The sequence below is a fragment of the Armigeres subalbatus genome, chromosome 2 (assembly GCF_024139115.2).
Source record: "Armigeres subalbatus isolate Guangzhou_Male chromosome 2, GZ_Asu_2, whole genome shotgun sequence".
NCBI lineage: Eukaryota > Metazoa > Arthropoda > Insecta > Diptera > Culicidae > Armigeres > Armigeres subalbatus.
In genome coordinates this window covers 434,147,039-434,154,720 of record NC_085140.1, presented here as the reverse complement: position 1 = coordinate 434,154,720, position 7,682 = coordinate 434,147,039, and the positions used below count along the sequence as shown (strand labels likewise).

At 36.6% G+C, this 7,682-nt stretch overlaps 1 long non-coding RNA gene across 1 annotated transcript; it reads left to right on the top strand.

The window, feature by feature from the left end:
- The first annotated feature begins 2,911 nt into the window (after positions 1–2,911).
- On the top strand, positions 2,912–3,475 carry LOC134218000 (uncharacterized). Its single transcript, XR_009981212.1, has 3 exons — positions 2,912–3,021; positions 3,100–3,235; positions 3,311–3,475. It is a non-coding gene; the product is annotated as an uncharacterized LOC134218000 (long non-coding RNA).
- The last annotated feature ends 4,207 nt before the right edge of the window (positions 3,476–7,682 follow it).

Here is a 7,682-nt window from a genome sequence, read left to right as displayed (position 1 = left end):
ACTTTCTGTTTCAAATTTGGTATTTTTTCCGTTTATTTTTTTCAAAAAATCAAAAATCCATAGTAGCCCCCGGAATCAAAAGAAGCCCGCACGACGGTAGGTTAAGCAGTGTAAACAGGCAAATAGTTTTAAGAAATGAAGAAAACGTTGAAACAGCTGAACTTTTTACAGATTATTATCTGAAATAATTTCACAAGAAACTCCACTAAAACGAAAACGACGTCATAACAATAATATAGACCGACAAATTAAGAACTTAAGAAATCTCTAGTAGAAAGCACACAAAATTTACAAAAATCATAACAATAATGAAAATTTATTATTTTACTTAGACTTATGCGATCAACTGAATAACGCTATCAGTGATGCTTTTGAAGGTTCAAATTCAATAAATGAGAGCAAAATAAAGTTCTGTCCAAAGAACTTCTTTAATAACATACAAACTAAACTGAAATCTAGTAGCTTTCCATTAATTATGCCCCTTGACTAATGTGACCAGCAAGCGTCCTGCGAAACGTCCTGCGTCTGGTCAGATTATCCTTGCCGGAAATATTGGGGATAGCCCGGTAAAGAAATTTTAATCTATTTGCAGATTTTTTCCAAGAAATTTATTCAACATTTTCGGAATATGATCGCGACCGCGACTATTTTGCAGTTTACCCAGACTTTTCAAATGATATTGGAGTGAATCAGCTTCAAGTCCAGGATATTTTGCAGGCCCTTCGAAGATTAGACGCCCCGAAAGGTACTGGACCTGATGGAATCTCTCCTCTATTTATGAAAACCCTAGCAATGGAACTAACCGCTCCATTATTTTGAATATTTTTTTTTCTTCTTTATTATTGAGGTTTACAGCCCTGGGTTGGTTCACCTCAGATTGGCTATTAAATATGTCATTAAAATCTGGAGAATTGCCAAATATACGGAAAAAAAAACTATTGTGATACCCATTTTCGAATCTGGCAAAAAATCAGACATACAGACATTTTCTCTTGTATTCCAAAACTTTTTGAGGCCATTGTAAACGAAAAATTATTTCAACACGTAAAACACCGAATTACAGACGTGCGTTCAAGTTCAACCAATTTACTTAAATTTGTTGATTATACGCTTAATGCAATGGATAAAGGAAACCACGTTGAGGCTCTTTATACGGACTTTAGTAAAGCATTTGATCGCATAGATATACCCATTAGAGTGGGGCGCAGTTATATGGAAAAACGCTAACTTCGTCCGATCAAGTGAGATCAAGGTTTTTCTGAATTCTGAATCGTTTTAGGACCCCAATCAACTGTGCAAAATATGGGCTCGATTGGTTGCAACCTCGCATGCCGCATCGCGTTTTAAATTTACATGGATATTAGTATGGGAAAACGTACTTTTTTACATTTTTGCTCTTAGTGGCTTCAATTTATCATCAATCGCGTGACTCAATACGTTAGCATATAGTCTGGAAGACTTTGCCGAAGAAGGTACGTAGCTGGAAGGTCTACAAAAAATGTTATTACGTTTCGAAAATGTTTCTGCCAGCACTACCGGATAACCTTTGATTATCGAAGGCAAAACCCATCTTCCTTTTGTCGGATTTTTTTTCTTTGTGAAATAATTTCGGATAACTCCCATTAGCTATAAAGCCCTATAAGCCCCAATTATTTTGAAATAACACTCAGTTAAATTATTGGTCTACGTAGTACGGCAGAATAAACGATTTTTTGCATATGGTTTGAACACTTAATGTTCGAAGCGTTATAACTTTTTTCGTGGACGTTCCAGCAACGTGCTTTCCTAAGCAATGTTTTCCGGCATCCTTTGGGTTATACTTTAACGCATTGTGCCACTTGGTTTACGTTGAACTGAAACCTCTAGTAGTAGAAATGCAAAAATACATGTTCTCCCATACTAATTTCCATACAAACTTCAAACGCGATGCGGAAAGCGAGGAAGCAACCAATCGGTCCCAAATTCTGCACAGTTGTTCAGGACCCAGAATGGCTTCGAAAAACCATTGATTTGAAAAAATGACCATGACGCCCTACTCTAATACCCATGGATCTATTCAAATTGAAAAGAACTTGAATTGAGCCTGGACTCCTTCAATGGCTTGAATCCTACTGAGCTGATCGAGTGGGTAAATGAGCGAGTAAGAGTGAGTGAGTAAGAGATAATGACTGAGTAAGAGTAAGTGAATGAGTAATAGAGAATGTATGAGTGAGAGTGAGTGTATAAATAAAGGAGAGTGAGTGAGTAAGAATGAGTAAGTGAGTAAGGGTGAGTGAGTGAGTGAGGCAGTGAGTAAAAGTGAGTGCATGAGTGAAATTGGGTGAATAAGCAAGATAGAATGAGCGAGTAAGAGTGAGTGAGTGGTATGAATGAGCGTAGGAGTAAGCCAGTGAGTATGAGGGAGTGAGCGAGTAATAGTGAGTGGATAAGTAAGAATGAGTAAATGTGCAAGAAGAAGGAGCGACTTAGTAACAAGGGATGTATGAGTGAGAGTGAGTGAGTAAAAGTGAGTAAGTGATTCAGAGTGAGCGAGTGGTTAAGAGCGAGTGAGAGAGCGAGTAAGAGCGCGTGAGTAAGATTGAATGAGAACGAGAGTGCGAATGACAGAGAGTAAATGAGTGAGTAGAAGTGTATAACCGAGTAAGAGTGGCTGAGAGAGCAATAGTGGGTAAGTTAGTAAGTACACACAAAAAACGAAAATTGTTTTAATAAATAATTTCAACTTTACATTTGAAAGTTGTTTTATTTTCTTAAAATTAAAAGTTTATTTTTTACTGTCAAAGTGAATTTATGATTTTAAAAGTATTTTTCTCCAGTGCAGAGTGTGAATTTGAAAGTATTTTCTTTCAGTGTTAAAATGTTAAAAATGTCAACACAACCTATCAAAAACAAAACTTTTTGTGATTGTGTGGTTCAGTCAAGCATCTATCATAAATCAAAACATCAATAAAAGTTTTGATTGAAAACCGCGTTTTTCATGTTTTCTCAAATTGCTAGAGTTTTCCAGTCATTTAACAAAAGGTAGGTCTTAAAAACTGGGAGCAACAATTACAAAGAATTCTGATTTTATTGCTCATAAATATTATTTACTTTATCTAGGTTTCGTGGAGGTGTCGTTATGAGCGATGATCAACCGTTATCACGCAGATATATACCGTTTTCACCAGGTTTTCACGCAAAACTATAAAGTGTTTATAGCGAATCATAAATTGGCGCGGGCTGCTTCCAAAATAGAGTAAGTTTTTAATCGAAGGCTTCCAAAGGTGTTTTCTCGACCGGTAACTAATAATTTGTTTCCTCTTTTATCCAGTTCCTCTCATGGCTCATCGCGGAAGGAATCATTTAACCCCGACTGCGATACCAGCAGGAAGTTGAGTTCTCTTCTTGCCCAGCAGATATATGAACCAATGGTTTCTGAATGGACCTTTGCTTTAAGCCTCATATCACTGGTCATACTCCGGATCCTTCAAGTTTTTCAATAGCAGGTACTTATTTGTTAACTGCAATAATCGCGCCATGTTTTCATTTTTCACATTATCACCGGTGAATATTTCTGTATAAATAAATAAATACTAATGTTTATTCATATGATCTGTTTCAGTGATATGGTCCCGATAACTCTCATGTCTACCAGCGATTCGGCATAAATTATGCATCGAGATCGGGAGATTTACCGTCATAGCATCAATCGGAAGGAGACAAGGAAAGGCCGGCAATGGAGGACGGCAATGGAAAGATCCGGGAAATTTAGAGTCGAGATTTTGTATAAGTCAATTGCAATGTAATTTGTTTATTTACAATCCATCAATTAAAATAATTCAAAATATATCCAAATATTTTCTTGACTTGATTATTTCAATTTTAATAAAAACCCAATAATAATAAGGACATCGTCATTTGAAACAAAAATATTTCACTTTTATTTTTTACAGTGTATCATTTTTGATTTGACAGTACAAAAACTTTTAATTTCAGAGCGCAATGCCACTTTTGAAGCATGGTTGTTCCAAAAGCTGGCGTACTTTTGTTCTGAACATATACAACTCTCTACGAAAAAGAACCAACGCAACTTTTTATTTTTACCAACGGTTTTTTTAATTTTACTAACGATTTTTCTTTCTGTGTAGAGAGATCTTGTTTGCCTTCGGGAATTTGTGGTGACCTATAAACCGTGATCAATCCGATAATTACGATGATTTTATTTGAATCCGCACTAAATAATACAGGCCGGACTCGATTATGTGGAGGCTCGATTAACCGATCTTATCCATCTTACAAAAATAAAATATGTATTACCAGTGTGTTTCCCGTTACGTATCCAATATGTGCAAGACACCTGGTAATAATAGTGCCTTTCTCGCTTTCCTAAGGCACTGTTCACAAATTACAAATTGGGGGGAGGGAAGAAGTTAGACCAAGCGTCACGGTTCGTATAAAAAAATCAAACCTGCCAGAAAAAAAGGTTGCGAGAGGGAGAGTGGTGTATCAAAATTATCAAATTCAGCGTTACGAATTTTGTGAAAGAACCCTAAGGGAACGGAAATCAAGAAAATTCACAAAAATGGCCAAGTTATGAATTTCAATTCAAAGTACCGATATTTTTAAGCAGTACATTCTTAGTACAGCATTGACATTGTAACTCATGCTACCAAATGGTCCTTCGGAATACCCGGAATGGATTCGTTCACAAATTACGTAACGCTAAATCTGACGATTTTGAACCTCCATCCTCCCCTTCGTAACACTTTTTGTATGGAAGTTTTAATTGGTTTGTATGAAGTCTAAGCTGAGCTAAGGAAGGTTTTATTGGTTTTTATGAATCGTTACGCACGGTCCTATCGACTGCCTCTCCTTCCAGCGTTTCGTAATTTATGAACAGCCTCAATATTTACATGAAAAAATGATTATTTCGCCAACGGTGGTCCATGTATGTATATATTCAAACACTGGAACTAGTATACGCATAGTAACAACAAAAAATCCTTGTATTTAGGGAACATCCATTAATTACGTAACCCTTACAGGGAGAGGGGGTTTCCTGAAGTGTGACAATCCACACAAATTTTTTATATACCTCATACAAAAAATGTGACATAGGGGGGAGGGGGGACTGAAAGTGGCCATTTTTGCGTTACGTAATTAATGGATCTTTCCTAATGTTGAAATGAATATTTTCCTTTTTAAAAGAATCACTCGGTGGCCAAGGTGATCCATACACAAACACAATGTCATGCTTAGAATATCGGGCAATAACCCGGTGACAATGGTTCCTGCTAGGGATCCGCAGTGGACAAGAAGGCGAGGTGCGCAGGAGCAATCTGGTTCGATTTGAGGTCCCTGTGTGGACTACAAAGTTGGCGACGTGCAAATACTGACCGAGCTGAATGTAGACGAATTTTATGTACTGCAGAGGCCTTAGTATGAATAAATCAAAGGAAATAAATTCCGTTGTTAGAATGTCAAATGGTGCTATGCGATGAAATTAATTATTTTTTGTTTTATTTCACGGATGTTCCGGAATTTTCGGAAGGCCACAGCATGTGTAAGCCACAACATTAAGTGCAAACTCATAATACAAAAACAAATGCATCAGAAAAATCTTGGTACTTAACGATAAAATTTAGAAGTGTCATTTTTTGGGATCCTCCAGATTACCCGGAGGACCACACGGTGGATAGAGGTGTGCGCCGTCGCCGCCGACAGTTTATGGCAATTCCGTTGAAACTCCAGAGGATTTCTCGTAAAAAGGCTGTTTTTCTTGAAAATTCCTTAAATTTGTTCGTAAAAAAATCGAAATAACTTTTCGTAAAAACTAAGATCTTTTATTGAAAATTCTGAAGAATATCCTTCGAAATCTCGAAAACACTACCGTTGAAATTCTGAGTAAATTTCCTTAAAAATTAGGAAAATCTTTAATTTAAAAGTAAGAAAGGCAGGATCATCATCTTCGACCAGAGGTCGCACAGACTGAATACTTAACACTTAGACAGGACATTTACACACTTAAAATAAATCGCCGAATTCGGTAAAATTTTACCGAAATCTCAACAGCAGAACTGTTCGGTAAATATTTTAACTGATTTTCGGTGATTTTGACAGTGGAGCAATGGAAAAAATTACAAAAAATCTGTAAAATAAATTACCGAACAGTTCTGCTGTTGAGATTTCGGTAAAATTTACCGAATACGGTGAAATGAGTTAAGTGTGTACACAGCACCTAGTGAACAAACAGAGCGTTTTCCGCTTCACGAAATGTTTTCTACTTATTAGGGTGGGAATCAAACGGGAATTAGAAAAGAAAAGAAATTCTTTTGGGAATCTCGAAGAATTACCTGCGTTAATTTCCAAGGATTTCCTGTAAAAATCAATAGAATTTCATTTGAGATGAAATGTTTTGATGGGGAAGGGCCGTTTGTTATTTAGCCGAATATGTCATTAATCCGAAATTCGACTGACATAAAATCATTTAGCGTAAATAGACATAATGTATGTACGATAATGTCGTTCGGCCGAACAGATCATTTGACTGAAAAGTCGTCTAATCGAATAGGTCATTTAGCCAAAAGCGGCTAGCTGGTCGTTTGGTAGAAAAGGCCGAAGAATTACACAAGAAATTTCACGTAGAAATCCAAAGAAATTCCATAAAAATCCAGTTAAAATTCCGTTGGGAACAGTTTTTGTGAAACTTTAAAATAATCTCAAGGAAATTCTGTTAAATTTGAAGCATGTATGCCCGGTGACATAGGCAAACTCCTAAACAATTTTCCGTGAAAATTTCAAAGAAATTCCCGTTGAAAATTCGAAAAACTTGGAAGGATCTCTTGGGACAGCTCATTAGATTTTTCCGGGGAAATTAAAAGGATTCTTCCGGTCATGTTTAAAAATATCCTGAAAAACATTTTAGGTTACGAACGTTATAAAAAAATCGCCAAGCCTTCGCCGACCAAAATTATGACAAACGTTGCCGCCGACGATTTTCGGATCGGCGCTGACCTCTAACGGTAGTCAGAATCCATAAACGGACCAACGGGATACTTTATTAGATGTTATATAACCAAAATAAAGATTATTTCAGCAAAAGTTAAATTTTCAGCAACAACAAAAAAATGGCTCGATTCTCCGGAGGGTTCGATTATCCGGAGTGAATTTTTTTTCAACACTCCGGATAATCGAGTCCGGCCTGTAATAATAAATTTTTGAACTAAATTCAATATTTTGGTGCTATTTGCGGACTTACCCTCCATCATAATATATTCATGGCATTTCCATATTAATTTTTCACTTATCAAAACTAGCAATTACTGAGGAATTGCTGGAAAAACGCTGAAAACTACGTTTTTCTTAGGCCGATATTCGTATGTTCATCGAACGCATACTAACGTTCTAACGTTCGGATCAAACACACACACTCACTTGATTTTTCACTTGATCTTTTCCCACTGTTTTCTAGATTTTATCACTCATAAAACATATTCACGATAGATAGTGGAATATATAGATGAGCGAAGATAAATCCTCTGTCTCCAAACGAACTGTCAAACGTGTCTCCAAACGAGCATGACGTCATGATTTCAATGGCTGTGACGTCATATGCGCGTGCGCACGGGCAAAAAAATCGACTCAGCCATGCTTTCGCACATCTATAGATTCTACTATCTATAATATTCACTAACTGAGTTTCA